This window comes from Podarcis melisellensis, assembly GCF_964234715.1.
Source record: "Podarcis melisellensis genome assembly, chromosome: 16".
Classification (NCBI taxonomy): domain Eukaryota; kingdom Metazoa; phylum Chordata; class Lepidosauria; order Squamata; family Lacertidae; genus Podarcis; species Podarcis melisellensis.
The window spans coordinates 3823798-3839298 of record NC_138533.1 but is presented as its reverse complement, the minus strand read 5'-3'; the positions used below and the strand labels follow the sequence as shown (position 1 = coordinate 3839298).

General features: G+C 46.0%; 1 protein-coding gene across 1 annotated transcript in view; it reads left to right on the top strand.

The window, feature by feature from the left end:
* The first annotated feature begins 309 nt into the window (after positions 1-309).
* Positions 310-15501, top strand: part of CDC42SE1 (CDC42 small effector 1) — a 49925-nt gene continuing 34733 nt past the window's right edge. Inside the window, exon 1 of the mRNA XM_081892099.1 lies at positions 310-496. The gene's annotated coding sequence lies outside the window, so the exon portion shown is untranslated. The remainder of the gene's footprint in view (positions 497-15501) is intronic.

Below are 15501 nucleotides of genomic sequence, written 5' to 3'. Positions count from 1 at the left end.
TTGTTTCCCTTTAAAAAAATTTGGGGGCCCCAAGAGAGTGACGCCCTAAGATATAGCTTATGCCTAAATCCGGCAGTGATCAGGCCCCATGCCCGCTGAGAGTCTTGGCATCTGCGTGATGCTGCCAGCCTGCTTCTTCTGCCAGTAGTGATGGAGAGACCTTTGGACCCCCAAGGCCGCCTGTCCTGGCTCCCTTTTTTCTGCAATGCCCCGGCCGCCCCCAAGTCAGCGCTCTTGTATCGCCTCTCCAAGGCGCACTGAAGCAGCCGGGTGTGTTGTGTGTGTGCGCGCGGGCGCGCGCGTCTCTCTCTGTATGTGGAAAGTCCTTCGGAGCATTTCCTCCTTCTCACACGTAGCGGGGTGGAGAGCCACACCTCGTGCGCGGGGCTGGATTTCCCAAGGAAAGTTTCCATGCCAGTCTGAGCCAGGGAACTGGCTGGAGGCGAGACAGGAAGGGGGTCGGAGGAGAAGGAGCCGCGCGCCCCAAAAAGACCAGGTAAGGCTGGATCCCCTCCTTTGCCTTTGGAAACTTTCTTCTCAGTTTTACGCCTGGTCCTCTGTGCGCGCTGGCGACTAGCGGGACAGATAACTGCGCTTCGGGTTCTGCTCTTTTGTAAAACGCCTCTGAGCTCCTCTCTTACTTCAAAGGCTCCCAAATATGTCTGTGTATTCTTGTCCCTGTTTTCTTTTCTTTCTTCCCCCAAAAAGTAAGCCTAGGAGGAACTGGGACCCGTGCTTTTGTCACAAATAATCTGCCATTTGTAAAGGGAAAGCTTTTCGCGAAAGTGCAGGGAAACTCGCAAACTTAGGGCGGTGGAAGCCAACCCGGTCCTACTCGAGAGTAGACCTGGTGAAATCGAGGGGGGCCAGGGTCTAGCCGTTCGTTTCAAGGGGTCTACTCTGAGTAGGGCAGACTTCGGCCTTGTGTGGCCCTTCCGTGTTTGTTTTACGAAATAAACCTTTCCATTTTCTTTTAAATCCGCTTTCGCTTCAGACCTTGGGCGATGGCGTGTCCTTCCAAAGTCTATCCCAAGTTGGGATTTCTTTTTATTTTTTAGCCAAAGGAAACTCTGAGTCCCATTGATTCAGGGGGGAAAAATGGGTGTTAAAAATCTCTCGGCGTCCTTTGCCTAGAGGATTTTATTTTTTGAAAGCTGGTTGGCTAAATCCTTTAGCAAAATTCTCATCTTCTCTCTCTCTCTTTTAATCCCATGACACATTTTGAAAAAAAGTTTTTAAAAAAACTGAACCACCAACAGAAAGGAAAAAAAGAGGGGAAAGCCAAGAAGTCTCTGTCTGTCTCTTAATTCTTCCCCCGCCCCTTATTTCAAACATATTTCTGGATTTTCCACTGTCTCTTCTTGGCTGGTCATAATAATTTTTTTCGTCCATAAAGCAACATTAGATCCTTGACCTCCTTCCACAAACACACACCTTTTCCTAGGGGGAAAATTACTCAGCCCAAGGCTCATTCATGCTCCTAAAGAAAGCAAAGGCCTCTGCAAAAAATTTGAATGCTTAAACCCTTTCCTAAAGTTGCCGCAACTCACAGCGGTTTTGTGTCACCTCTGGATTGTGGGGGGCAGGTGGGGCAGGTGGGTGGGAAGGTTGAAACCCCATAGCTCAGCAAAGCGTGGGCTGAAAACATCATAATTTCTGCAAAACTGGCCCACTTCACATTAGGCCCATACTCTTCATGTGGCTTTTGGGAAAGCGCCACAACTCTGCCGGTAAGCGGTTTTGGACTTTAGGGGGGGCTCAGACAGCCTCAGCACCCCTTTCCCATCAGCTGTAACCCTGAGCTTTTGGGGAACGGGGGTTTGGAGAGGCCCTGCTCCCCACAGCTTTCTACATCATAATTTTTAGCTCGCTCTTGAAACCCGGGGAGTTTAGCAAGATTCGAGGCCTCTCTCTGACAAAGGGAGCCAAAAAAATATTTTTTTGTGTGTGTACTTTTTTAAAGAAACAGTAGCCACTTCACAAAGCTGCTTACAGGCTCTTACAAAACCGTGCGAAAAGATTTCCCTCCCTCCACTCTATCCATTTCTCCTCCTCTTCCTCCCTCCCCCATTTCCTTTCTCTAGATTTGACTCATTCAAGTCAGAAGAAAGAAACAGGCTGGTTTTGTGCGGTTGCCTCTGTGTCTGAGAGAAAGACGAGGGCTTGTCAGGTCTGATTCCTAGCTCTGAAGTCGGGCCACATTTTATACCTCTCCTTCTTGTGAGATTATAATTGTTTCTGAAACTCTTTGTGGGAACTGCGTATTGATGTTTTTTCCCCCCATAGGCAAACACACACACAGTTTTTGCAACATGCAACACATTGTTTCAAATTCACATCCCGAGTGGAAGTCTTCAACTATCAATATTTCTTTTTAAAAATTATGTATGTTTATTGCGTTTGTGGAACACATTTTATCTTTAAAGTGGCATTCCTGGTTCCACCCCTCTCATTTAAACCCCACAACAACCCTCTGAGGTAGGTTGTCTGAGGGAGGCAGGAACTAACCCCCACAATTTCACACCCAGTGATCTCCGTGGGGCCAAGTGGAAGGATGTGAGCCCTGCTCTCTTCCAGGTCCTAGCCTGACACTCTAACCACTAGAGCACACTACCAATTTAATCTTTTAGATGGAAATGAACCATTGGCCCCGGGCACATTTTTGTAACACCCAAAACCTTTTCAGATTCACGTCCCATGCAATGTGTGTGGAGTTTTTTTTTGGGGGGGGGGCGAATTCTTTGACTCTCTTCTTTACACCCACCCCACCAACGTCTGCACGACGCTGGATGCAATCCAAGATGGCCGCCGAACTAGCTGCAGAGTTCTGGAGGTTATCTGAGGCAAGTTCTTAAATTTGCTTTTTAAATAGGCTCGACACCGAGCCAACCTTTGAAACCCCTTTTATAATATATTATAACTCCTCCAGAGTTTTTAAATAGTTTTAGTAGTTCTTTTAGCTTAGTAGTTTTAGTAGTAGAAGCTTGTTGCTTCTAAAAAAAAAGCCCTTCTTGTTACCTTGTTATCTTAATGTCCGGAGGGTTTACTCCCCACGCTGCCACTCTCCTCAAGTCTGACCGACAATAAGGAAAACGGGTGACAGCTGATTTATTGCCAACTCCGTGTTATGCTCTGAACTATAAGCTATCAAATTACAAACAGCTATCCCAAATCTTGCCTCAATTTGGACCTTAGTCTACAGCTGGGTGGAGTTTCCGACTTCCTAAGAGACATAGTTTTTGAAATAGGAAGAATAACCCCTGATTGGTAACAAAGATTTACAAATGGTACTTACAAGAAAGAAACGTAGGGACCTGGGGATAGTGACAAGCCCATTGTTCCAGGAGTGTTATGAGAAACAGAGTAAAATCACGCAATACTTTTCACATACAAGGGACAACGAGAATGGAAATGGAAATGAGCAAAAGATGGCTGAGATGGTTGAGTTGAAGCAGGATGAGGCCCTTCTTTTTCCCTCTGCTGCTCAAGATCACTCAACCTCCTCTAGAGGAATACAGGACTCGGAGAATAACAACCAAAATAGAAATACAATGAGCCTGGCCCATGAAATAGTCTTGGCTGAGATATTATCTTCAGAGTTACAGGAAGAAACCCGAAACTCCCAGAAATCCCAGACTTCATCTATGGGCTCCCAGACGGAAAACAATGACTGCTATCCTCAGGACTGGCTGCTCTCTATAAATCTGGATCTGGCAGCTATGAAAAAATATTTAACAATAACAAATGGGCTGCTCCTGACACTAGTGGAAAATTATCCCCTCCAAGCTAAAGGCTCAGAATTCCATGGTGTTGATCCACCAACCACCCCTCAAGAGCCAGAATATACAAAGCAACCAGCAACCAGCAAGTGCACACAAGGATCATCAGCGGAAAATCACTTACACCAAGGAAAGGACATAGGGTTGTATGTCTCTGTCCCCAAAACCGAATTTCCTATCGAAGTAAATCAAAAGAAGCAAGGCATCAGTAAGAGATCCCATAAGAAGAAAGCTGAAACTAAAAAGAAAAGTAAGAACATAAAAACTGCAAGGAAATCTGCTATAAACCGACGTGCATGTAAAGTATGTTGGAAAAGACTATATAAGCTGATCCCAACAAAATCAAAAACAAACTCTAACAAACCTGCTATACATGGCAGCAGAGAGAACAACAGTGTGGATCCAGAAAAAAAGATCCAGCTGAAGTCTTTGAAAGAAACACCATTGCTGCCTAACAAAACAAGTGAGGAAACGGAATCACTACCCGGGTGCTCTATGCTGAAACCTCAAGGATCCATAAATATTAAAGAAGACTCATCCCATACCATTGATTATGGCAGATCTCAAGATGAGCCAGTAGCAGGGCAAGATCTGTCCCAGGATAAAGGATGGAAACTGATACTGGCAGATAGGAAGTTAGCTTTTCTAAACTACCCGAAGCCAAAGGGCTTCCTTACACAGGAAGAACGCTCGGTGCATTTTGTGAATACTTTAGATGATATGCTGCCAGGAAAAATAAAATTAAATGACATTACCTCAGTAGATTTCATATTCTACAATGGATACTCTCTGCGAGTGATTGCCTCTTTCAAAGATCAAAACTTGGCTAAATATATATATAGATCAAGACATTTGCTGTTAAAGAAAAGGATAACGGTAACAAGATATTTTGAAAACAGCACATGTTTGAATTTGTTTCCTGATGATTTTACGACAGCTGAGATAAGATTTACTTGTAAACCAAAGGAGGAGAGAGGACACTCAAAAGACAAACTGGAACATATTGAGCAAGGGTCCTTGAAACTAAGACAGGAGATGAGACTGCCTAATGAGGGGACGGATAACTTCTATCCAGAAGAAAAGGCATTAATAAATCAGTTTGGATTGTTGCCTTTCCTTGCCCAATCTGAGATCTTGAGAAGATTGGAGACCCTTAGAAATAAGCTAACAGAGATGAATGCTCAGGAAAAAGTAAGAGAGAAAGAACCGGCAACGGACCAATTAAAGAAAGAGAACCTCTCTGGAAAAGCCAAGACAGACCCCATGAAAGATTACTCTTATAATACCTCTGCAACTGCAGAGATAAACCTGTTAACAACAGATCTAACACAGTGCGCAAGGGATAAACTACCATCTAAGAAGGAAACCATCCCTATGGCAACCATGAAAGACTACCTTTATAATACCTCTGCAGCTGCAGAGATAAACCTGACAGCAACAGATCTAACACAGTGCGTAAGGGACAGCAACAATCTACCATCTAAGAAGGAAACCATCCCTATGACAACCACAACGCGCTCTTGGACCAGCATGAGATACCTGGATGAGGATGAACTTGGTATCAGTCAAATAGAACACCTCAAGGTAGATTCGCCAAAAAAAGGAGTACTGATCACTAATGTTAGCACGCTGCACCCTTCAATTGATTCCATTGAGTACCTGGGCGATAATACATCTATGGACATTGCCAAAATGAACGAAATTCAACCAATAGATAAAAAGATAGGCCCTAAAAATCTTTCAAAGGCAAATTGACTAAGATCAACTTTTGGCAAGACAACGTGCAACCTTGCCTTGCTAACTTGGAATATTGCAGGTTGGCAAAAGAGGGTTTCTGACCAATCCTTTGCTAAATATATCCAGAGACATGACATTGTGTTTCTCCAGGAGACCTGGAGCACAAGTGAAGTGGAGTTAAATGGCTTTTCTGCGTTCTGCCTCCCAGGTCTTTTAAGTACTAGAGGGGGGCGAGTTAAAGGTGGGTTAGTTACTTTAATCTCAACAAGGCTAAGGGCCATATTTAAAAAACTAGACCCACTAGACCATCTGGCCACAGCTGTGCAAGTACAGTGGAGAACCCACAGCTTGCTGCTGATTAACGTATACCTACCCCCACAAAGAGAGAAAAGACTGATAAGAAATACTTGGGCTCAGTTAGAACAGTATCTTGACAAACTATCAAATCAATTTCCTGATGCCTCTGTAGTGGTGGCAGGCGACCTAAATGCCAGAACTGGACAATCTGATGAGGCTTTGTATGCCCATTTCCATGAAACAGCCCCCATTATAGAGGAAGCCCACTCAATACCAGCTAGAATCTCAAAGGATAAAGGCTGCAATTATGCTGGCTTATGCCTATTACACTTGGTCAACAAGTTGGACTTGGTTATACTAAATGGCCGTACAGAGGGGGAGAAGGTCGGAGAATTCACATTTATATCTAACAATGGCGCCTCCACAATTGATTATATAATCGTGTCGTATGATCTTCAAAACAAAGTTCTGGAATGCAAAGTGGAGGAGCGCTTAGACAGTGACCATCTGCCATTAAGTGCACTCGTAGCTGCGGGAAAGGATTTATCCTGCGCTGAGAAAATCGAACATTCGAGCCCTACAGCTTTGGAGCTCAGATATTCTCGTATCAGATGGACAGATGAACTGCATAAGGAAATTTCAAGTAGGCTATGCTCAAAGGAATTCCTCACTAAGAGAGAAAACCTTATAACTTCCTTAAGCCATGAATTAAAGATAAATTTATTTCAGGAGTTAATTTCACTCCTTCAAGATTCCCTGAAGGAAAAAAGGAACAGGTCAAGTAGGCAATCCTCAGTATATAAAAACTCCAAACCATGGTTTGATCAAGAATGTCAGGACATGAAGCTAAACTTACTGAAAAAATACAAGAATTATAGATCTGCCAATTTACCCCAACTCCCCACGGTCTGGTTTGAAGATAAACGAAATTATAAAATCTTGATCAAAAACAAAAAACTCCTGGCACAGAAAAGAGAATGGAAATGCCTAATAGATGCATCCAGAGAGAGAGACTCGGCCACCTTCTGGAGACTGGTAGCAAATGGAGTGCGATCTACCTCCTCAGAAGTGGAGTATACTATACCTGCAGGGACTTGGGAGGCATTTTTCCAATCTTCATATTCAGCTCTGCCTTTGACACAGCCACTAATACAGTGTGCGGCAGGTGATGAGTGGCCTCCGGTGTCGGTTGCGGAGATCAGGAGGCTTATTCAGGCACTCAAACACAGAAAAGCCCCGGGAGCAGATAATATCTCTCCTGAGCTTCTCAAAGCCAATATTGACTGGTGGGCCCCAGTCCTTGCCACCCTATTCACCAGCATAGACCAAACAGCAATAATACCAGAGGACTGGGGATTGGCAATCATCGTTCCCATATTCAAGAAAGGCTGTAAACTTGATCCAGCCAATTACAGACCAATCAGTCTCTTAAGCATCATTAGCAAACTTTATGCAACTCACTTACGTGAAAAGTTTGCGGACTGGCTGGAACAGGAGCACATCCTAAAGGAAGCCCAGGCTGGTTTCAGGGCACATAGATCAACTCTAGACCAAGGACTGGTATTGCAACATCTAGTGGAGAAATACACCTCAAAGAAAGGAGGCTCCCTCTATGTAGCCTTTATCGATTTCAAATCAGCTTTCGATTTGATACCCCGGCACAGACTTTGGGAAAAATTAAATGCCACAAACATCGATAGACGTCTTTTGCTTCTTATCCGTAGACTACATGAAAATACTCGGATCCGTGTTAGATGCGACCGTTATGGGAACCTATCAAAGGAAATCCAAAGTTTCCATGGTGTCAAGCAAGGCTGTGTTCTTGCCCCTATTCTATTTAACTTCTATATAAACTCCTTAGTCGGAAAGATGGAGGAAGCAAGTACTCATCCCCCAAACCTAAATAATATACCAATCCCAGTCCTTTTGTACGCAGATGATGCGGCACTTATTTCCTTCTCTTGTGTGGGTCTAAGAAAACTTTTACGAGCTCTTACAGAGTATTGCGAAGCTGAACACCTAATAATAAATTACACTAAATCAAAAATTATGGTGTTCTCCAAGAGAAAACTCCGACATAAATGGAAAATTAATAACCAACCTATTGAGCAAGTAACATCTTTTAGATATCTTGGAATAATTTTTGATGAGAAGGGATCTTGGTGCCATCAGATTAAGAATTCCATTGTAAATGCGCAAAGATCTTCCAGAGCTATCATAAGATTCTTTTACAGAAAAGGAGGTCAATATGTTCCTGCTGCCTCCCAGGTCTTTGTTGCAAAAATACTTCCACAATTGATGTATGGCACCCAGATATTTAATTGTCAAAAACTCAAGTCCCTGGAATCTGTACAAACTAAATTTTACCGCTCCCTACTAGGGTTACCTACCTGTGTCTCCAACACAGCCATCAGGCTGGAGGTAGGTCAACTCCCTATTAATGCCAGGATATGGATCCTGAAGATTCACTTCTGGCTAAAACTCATATTTTTCCCAGTGGGAGTGGCTCCATTGACTCTACTAGACCCGTTCCAGTCTAAATGGAGATTGTCGCTTTATGAAAAATTGAAGGGCCTGGGGCTTTCCCCACAAGAACTTATAGCCTCAGGTTTTGAAAAGGCTAAAAGGATGGTGAGCCAGCGAATAGGAGATGTAGAGCTTCAGGACCATATGAGCAAGATAGATAAATATCCAGCTATCCAAGATTATGGAAAAGGGTTTAATCTAACACCATATTTGCTGGATCTACAAATCGCAAAATACAGGCGGGCGTTTACCCTTACCAGATTTGATGTACTGCCATCTGCCTTACTAAAGGGCAGATACGAGGGCACACCCTATGCTGAACGAGTTTGCCCATGTGGTCTGAAAGAGGTGGAAACGGCTTCACATGTGTTGCTACACTGCGACCTTTACGGGGATATTAGGACACTGTTTATCTCCCCTATCGTTCAGAAATTTCCAGGTCGATCTGAATCTCAGCGGCTGAAAATCCTACTAGGAGATAAAAACCCAGAAGTAACACTGAAAGTGGCCAAATTTTCTGCGGCTGCGATCAAGCGGAGGGCATTAGCTGTAAAAAAGTAAAAGACTTGACCCCTGGACAAGCCCCCCCATTTTTTAAGTCTATACATATACTGTAGTGCATATATGTGTATATATGTGTGTGTGCGTGGGTGTGTGTGCATATGTGTATTGCTTTTATGTATAATTTTACAATTTTCTAATTGACACCATTATTCCCTTTGTAAACTATTGTTGTTTTTTATGTTTTTTCTGGTCTATGACCGTAATAAATTTATTCATTCATTCATTCATTCATTCATTCATTCAACGTCTGCACGACACCCCAAGAATATTTTAACAGTGCTATCCCCATGCAAGCTTTTTTGGGTGGGTAGGAAACCCCACTGAACTCCATTGCACTTCCCTCCTGAGTAAACAGGCCAAGAAGAGGTTGTGCTCTTGCTTTGGGTGGCATTGCTGTTTTTTAATAGAGAGACAGTTTGCAGTAGGCAGATAAAAAGACCGTCTTTACGCCTAGATATATAAAAAAACCCAGAAGATGTTGAGAGGAGGGGGAAAGGGAAGAGAAACTGGAGAGACATGGGTTCTTAAAATGCAAAACTTTTCTCTTAGCTGCACGACTCTCCCAGCCAGAGCTACCAAAAAAAATAATCTGTTCAGTGTCCCAAAATGAAAGGGGGGGTCCATCTCTCTCCCCTCTGCAGGCACCCCTAATTACTGCATTCCTGAGCTTTTGGGGGGTACCTCCTTCAATATCCTCTCCTCTGTGGCCACTGGATAAAAAAAAAGACGTTTAGTACTTTAGTTTCATTTTCCCCACGTGAACGAGAAGGTAATAGCTGCTTTGGTAACATTTTCCACCCCACCTGAGCAAAGTCCTTGGAGATTTCCTCTCTCCTCTATCTGCACACCTCACCCAAAAAAACCCCCACCCCATTCCGCTCCCCAACCCCCAGCCGCTACTTCCTAGATCTTTCTCCTCTCCTCTGAATCCCACGCCCATGACGTGAGGTCAACTGGCTTGAAGGATTTCTCAACAGACAAGTCAGGGGCCTGTTAGGGCTTGGAGTGGGAATGACATGTGCTCTGGAGGCGGGAATATGACGGATCTCTCTGCCAACGTTAGATACTCAGATGTATACTGTATGTTAATTGCCAAACGGCACCCTGAACCTCGGTTACAGTTGCCACAACGAAATGTCTAGGCAGCCTTTTTATTTTGCAATGAAATTGATTATTATTTCTTTCATTTCTATACCTCTTTATTGGGACGCTGTGGCGCTAGGGATGATGTAGTCCCGAAACATCTGGAGGGCGAGTTTGCCTAGGCCTGATTTAAGCCAATCATAATATGTGGCTAATGGGATGCGGGTGGCGCTGTGGGTTAAACCACAGAGCCCAGGACTTGCCGATCCCGTTGCTCGGTCCCAGCTCCTGCCAACCTAGCATTTTGAAAGCACGTCAAAGTGCAAGTAGATAAATAGGTACCGCTCTGGTGGGAAGGTAAACGGCGTTTCTGTGGCTGCTCTGGTTTGCCAGAAGCGGTTTACTCATGCTGGGCACATGACCCGGAAGCTGTACACCGGCTCCCTCGGCCAATAAAGTGAGATGAGCGCCGCAACTCCAGAGTCGGCCACGACTGGACCTAACGGTCAGGGGTCCCTTTGCCTTTAATATGTGGCAAAGGAATTGACTGGGGCCGTTCAAATCCATCTGTGAAATTCTGTTTCTTCGACTCGGCTCTTAACCATCCTCTCTCAGTCCCCACTTCTAAACATCCTACATGTCCCAAGGCTTCCCGCTCTGGAAACCCCATCGACATCAAATTTTCCAACGCTCGCCTTTCCCCGCGGCTTCAAATCTCCTCTCCCTCAGGGTCTAGGCTGGCAATTTTTTATCCCAACCGAACCGACAGCATTCCCTTCCCTCGCAGAGTCTGGCAGCAAACATTCCGTTGCTGCTCCTTATGTCCCTGAACAGTTGAATGTCTGGTCACTATGGGCGTAGCCAGGAGGGGCAGCTGCCCCCCAACCAAGTAAATTAAAAAAAACTTAACGAACTGACCAACTGCGTCGCAGATAACACAGTTATCTTCCCCAGCCACTCTGGGCAGCTTCCAACAAAATATTAAAATACAGTAATGCACCAAACATTAAAAGTCTCCCTAAACAGGGCTGCCTTCAGGTGTCTTCTAAAAGTCTGGTAGTTGTTCTTCTCTTTGACATCTGGTGGGAGGGAGTTCCACAGGGCGGGTGCCACTACCGAGAAGGCCTTCTGCCCAGTTCCCTGTAACTTCGCTTCTCACAGTGAGGGAACTGCCAGAAGGCCCCCAGAGCTGGACCTCAGCGTCCGGGCTGGATGATGGGGTGGAGACGCCCCTTCAGGTATACTGGACTGAGGCCGTTTAGGGCTTTCAAGGTCAGCACCAACACTTTGAATTGTGCTCGGAAACGTACTGGGAGCCAATGTAGGTCTTTCAAGACCAGTGTTATGTGGTCTCGGCGGCCGCTCCCATTCACCAGTCTAGCTGCCGCATTCTGGATTAGCTGTAGTTTCCTGCACCCCTAAAATAAATTGCAGCTACGCATTCAAGAGTCCCTTTGCCTTGCAGAGTGTTTTGTGCTGTGCTTCAGGGCCTTGTAGCGCTCAGTTGTATCTTACAGCCGCCCCACAGGAGTAGGTCAGTATTATAGACCCCCAGATCTGAGGCAGGAGTGGAGGAGACAGAGTGAGGTGCACAAGGGCAGCTGAGCGATTGGATGGCAGAGACGAGATCCAAATCAGCGCACATAGGAGGTACTCAATTTGCCAGCAAGACTTGCAGAAAGGAACTAGGGATCTTGGTAGACCACAAGCTTAGCGTGAGCCGATGGTGTGATGCAACAGCAAAAATAGCTCATGCAATTCTAGACTTGATAAACAGAAGTGTAGTGTTCAGATCAAGGGAGGAACTAGTACATGGGTAGGCAAACTAAGGCTCGGGGGCCGGATCCGGCCCAATCACCTTCTCAATCCAGCCCGCGGACAGTCCGGGAATCAGGGTGTTTTTACATGAGTAGAATGTGTCTTCTCTGGGTTATTTGTGGGGCCTGCCTGGTGTTTTTACATGAGTAGAATGTGTCCTTTTATTTAAAATGCATCTCCGGGTTATTTGTGGGGCATAGGAATTCGTTCATTTTTTCTCTTCAAAATATAGTCCAGCCCCCACAAGGTCTGAGGGACAGTGGACCAGCTCCCTGCTGAAAAAGTTTGCTGACCCCTGAACTAGTACCAGGCTTGGCCAGACCCTTGGGGTCCCTTCTAGCCAGGCAATTCTATGATTTTGTGACCATGATCCGAACCCCGCTTACCTGCAAGTAAGCCCCATTGCATTTGCCAGGACTTTGAAGTGGGACTGGGATAGCTCCATCTGTAAAGCGTGAGACTCTCAATCTTAGGGCTGTGAGTTCAGGCCTCACTTTAGGCAAACAAATTATTTTATTTTATTTTATTTCTATACCGCCCTATACCCGTAGGAAATTCTGCATTTCAAGGGGTTGGACTAGATGACCCTGAGGGTCCCTTTGAATTCTCTTGAGTCGTATGTCTGTGGAAGCAGAGCAGAGCCACAAATCGGTAGCCTTTTCCTCCGTGAATTTGCCTGGTGGTTGCTCTTTTAAAGCCGTCCCAGTTGCTTCTTGTGGCAGGGAGTTCCACAGTTTGACTACGCCACCTTTCCTCCAAGGAGCTCTCGATGGTGTATGTGGATTTTGGAGGTGGTTTTGCGCATGGCTTGTCCTCACCGTGACCCTGTGAGGTAGGTCAGGCCATGACTGGCCCTGGAGCTTCATGTCTGAAGGAGATGGATAAATAAAACTTTATTCGCATTAGCCAATGGCCATAGCAACAGTAAAACATTACAGTATACGCAGAAAAGAAAATTTGATATAAAAGCACAATTTAAAGTCTGAATCAGCCGTCAGTTTGTTGTTGTTTAGTCGTTTAGTCGTGTCCGACTCTTCGTGACCCCCTGGCACTCCTGTCTTCCACTGCCTCCCACAGTTTGGCCAAACTCATGCCGGTAGCTTCGAGAACACTGTCCCACCATCTCGTCCTCTGTCGTCCCCTTCTCCTTGTGCCCTCCATCTTTCCCAACATCAGGGTCTTTTCCAGGGAGTCTTCTCTTCTCATGAGGTGGCCAAAGTCTGGGAGCCTCAGCTTCAGGATCTGTCCTTCCAGTGAGCACTCAGGGCTGATTTCCTTCAGAATGGAGAGGTTTGATCTTCTTGCAGTCCATGGGACTCTCAAGAGTCTCCTCCAGCACCAGAATTCAAAAGCATCCATTCTTCGGCGATCAGCCTCCTTTATGGTCCAGCTTTCACTTCCATCCATCACTACTGGGAAAACCAGAGCTTTTACTATACGGACCTTTGTTGGCAAGGTGATCTCTCTGCTTTTTAAGATGCTGTCTAGGTTTGTCGTTGCTTTTCTCCCAAAGCAGTCAGTTAGTGGCCCTTATTCTGATCGGCCCTGCTATGAACCTAGCAACCTTTGCTGTTATCTGCTCATTTTGATCTGATAGAAGACAGGACATTGCGGCAGTGGCTGAGCGCCCTGGGATGGTTAGTACGAGTGTGGTGATGATCTTGTTCCTCAGGTCTTTGTAGAGAGTACAGGACAGGAGGACGTGTGCCGCTGTTTCAGTGCTGCCATCTCCACAGGGGCAAAGACGTTTCTCAGGCGGGATCTTTGGGAATCGACCCTCAAGTACCGCAGATGGCAAAAGATCCAGTCTTGCAAGTGTAAAAGCACGTCTGTATTTTGGGATAAGAAGTTTGAGCAGATATGGGGCCAGAGAATCAAAATGGAGAGGTGGAAAATAAACATACCAAGGGCAGAATTTCCTTATACAGTGGTACCTTGGGTTAAGAACTTAATTCGTTCCGGAGGTCCGTTCTTAACCTGAAACTGTTCTTAACCTGAAGCCCCACTGTAGCTAATGGGGCCTCCTGCTGCTGCCGCCGCGCGATTTCTGTTCTCATCCTGAAGCAAAGTTCTTAACCCGAGGTAATATTTCTGGGTTAGTATAGTCTGTAACCTGAAGCGTCTGTAACCCGAGGTACCAATGTTGTGGCCAGGTTGCTCTGGTGCTCGATATCTTTTAGACGTTGACCAATTAGACTATTTGCTTTATTGGGGCCCATGGCTGAAGGAGGATTTGAACCCAGGACCTGGTCCCAACACACCAGCCGCTACGTCAGGGATAGGGATAGGATAGGCAAGCCTTTCAATGAAAGCCTGGCTTAGTATTGCCGTCAGAATGACTAGGCCTCCCTTTGCTGCCAGAAGGAATCTCTCTCTCTCTCTCTCTCTCTCTCTCTCTCTCTCTCTCTCTCTCTCTCTCTCTCTCTCTTTCTCTCTCTCTCTCTCTCTTCTTTCTGCCTCACTCAAGGCCCTTTTCCTTCCTAGCCTGTACCTCCGCCCCCCCCGCCCCCCTGCGATGAAGGCTCCCTTTGTCTGGAGCATGCAAGGCAACAAGGCGGATGTCTTGGCTGAGATGCCTCTGCAGACGCTGCCTCTGACTCACCCCCCCCCCCTTGGGAAGGGTTAATTGCATCAGGACCTTTCTGCTGAGATGTCTGCATTGCAGATTCGTGCAAACTTGAAATTCAAAACGCATGCATCTTTGGTCCTCCTTTGTTAGGTGGGTTAGGCTGGGGACATACCGACGAAGCTGACTGCCGAGGAATTCGGGGCAAAGGGAAAGGAAGGGCTTCTTCACGCAACACAAGAGTTAAACTGTGGAACTCCCTGCCACAGGAAGCGGCGATGGGCAGTTTTAAAAGAGGGCTGCGCAAATTTGTGGAGGGGAGGAGGCTGTCAAAAGCTACTTGCCACAATGGTTAGTAGTTTACCCCTTAATTTACACCCTTAACCTACAGTTTCCAAAATTTTCAGGGATGCTGTAAATGTGCTTTCAAGGCATGGCATGGATGTGACTTAATAGCCACTGACAGATCATCTTCCCCTGTGAATTGGCCCAGGTTTAAAAATAATAATGATAATAATTTATTATTTGTACCCCGCCCATCTGGCTGGGTTTCCCCAGCCACTCCGGGCGGCTTCCATAAAGACCAAAAATACACTAAGATGTCACACATTAAAAGCTTCCCTAAAGAGGGCTGCCTTCACATGTCTTCTAAAAGCTTGGTAGTTATTTTTCTTTTTGACATCTGGTGGGAGGGCGTTCCACAGGGTGGGTGCCACCACTGAGAAGGCCCTCTGCCTGGTTCCCTGTAACTTGGCTTCTCGCAGGGAGGGAACCGCCAGAAGACCCTCGGAGCTGGACCTCAGCATCCGGGCAGAACGATGGGGGAGGAGACGCTCCTTCAGGTATACTGGACTGAGGCCGTTTAGGGCTTGAAAGGTCAGCATCAACACTTTGAATTGTGCTCGGAAACGTACTGGAAGCCAATGTAGATCTCTCAGGACTGGTGTTATGTGGTCTCGGCGGCCGCTCCCAGTCATCAGTCTAGCTGCCACATTCTGGATTAGTTGCAGTTTCCGGGTCCCCTTCAAAGGTAGCCCCACGTAGAGCGCATTGCAGTAGTCCAAGCGAGAGATAACCAGAGCATGCACCACTCTGGCAAGACAGTCCGTGGGCAGGGAGGGTCTCATCCTG